Raw genomic sequence first — 1555 nt, forward strand, 5'->3', positions numbered from 1 at the left:
TGACTAAACTTGCAATAGCTGAATATAAAACAGAAGACTGGTTTCTATAGAAACGGGAATCGATAACCCACTATCAATCCACAAATTTTACAGTCTTGCAGGTTCAACTTGTTTAGAAAAATAATCACACCCCTAAACAAAGAATGAAATAGTTTAAAGCTTCCAGATGAATTATCTTTGTCTAAATGTTGTTGTTTTTATAATACACAGCAAACAGGATATGGCATAGTTGGCATCCTAAGGTCTAGTTTACAAGGAAAATCACAGGATATTCATTATCATTTTTAAATTGAAAACAAAACTGTTACTTTGCATTGAACTTTATATTGCCTATATTATAATTTTTTTTTTATCAGTCTATTACATTTTAAAAAAAGTCTAACAAAAAAGTTTTCTCTTAGGGAAAACTGACCTAACATGAAATAAACTTATCTGTATCAAACTCCTAGGTTGGCAAAATGTACGGCATCCTTGGATTCTAGTGAAGGGCCTCAGAAAATCATCCTGGGAGCCTCTAATGTGCCGCACTTTGTTTTAAGGCGACCTCCAGCTTCTTCAGGTCCAGTAATTATCAGGATGGGGTGTGAGTATGAAAAGGGATCAAATAAGAAAACATAATCATCTAAATATAGGTGTTTGAAATTTCTTTTATTTGAAATTTTAGAACTGAAAAAAAAAACAGAATATTGGGCCATACTGAGACTTTTTAAAAATGAAAGAATAAAGCCTTAATGTTACTTGTTAAGTCAGAAATTTTACATTGGACTTGCATTATTGAGACACAAAGGTCATTATGGTAAGACAATAAAATCAATAGAGTAATCACCTAAATTCGCCTAAACTGCTGCATTTTAATTTAGGCGAAATAGTTATACCTTTTATACTGTATCATCTGGCTGAAATCTAAAGTGCCTTGAGATGACATGTGTTGTGAATCAGCGCTTTATACATAAACTGAATTGAAATTGATTTGAATTGTTGGAGTTTACATAAAAGCAGGCTTCCTTTTTTAGTCTCTTAATATGGCATAATACTGATTATATTACAACTTTATTCACATAATGTGATGATGTTAGGACTTTGATCTGTTAAAGTTACGACTTTATTCTGGTAATGTTACAACTTTATTCTGGTAATGTTACAACTTTATTCTGGTAATGTTACGACTTTGATCTGGTAATGTTATGACTTTATTCTGGTAATGTTACGACTTTGATCTGGTAATGTTATGACTTTATTCTGGCAATGTTACAACTTTATTCTGGTAATGTTACGCCTTTGATCTTGTAATGTTATGACTTTATTCTGGTAATGTTACAACTTTGATCTGGTAATGTTATGACTTTATTCTGGTAATGTTACAACTTTATTCTGGTAATGTTACAACTTTATTCTGGTAATGTTACGACTTTATTCTGGTAATGTTACAACTTTATTCAAGTAATGTTACGACTTTGATCTGGTAATGTTACGACTTTATTCTGGTAATGTTACAACTTTATTCTGGTAATGTTACAACTTTATTCTAGTAATGTTACGACTTTGATCTGGTAAT

This window comes from Cyprinodon variegatus, unplaced genomic scaffold (assembly GCF_000732505.1).
Source record: "Cyprinodon variegatus isolate N-32 unplaced genomic scaffold, C_variegatus-1.0 Scaffold435, whole genome shotgun sequence".
In the NCBI taxonomy this organism is placed as follows: Eukaryota; Metazoa; Chordata; class Actinopteri; order Cyprinodontiformes; family Cyprinodontidae; genus Cyprinodon; species Cyprinodon variegatus.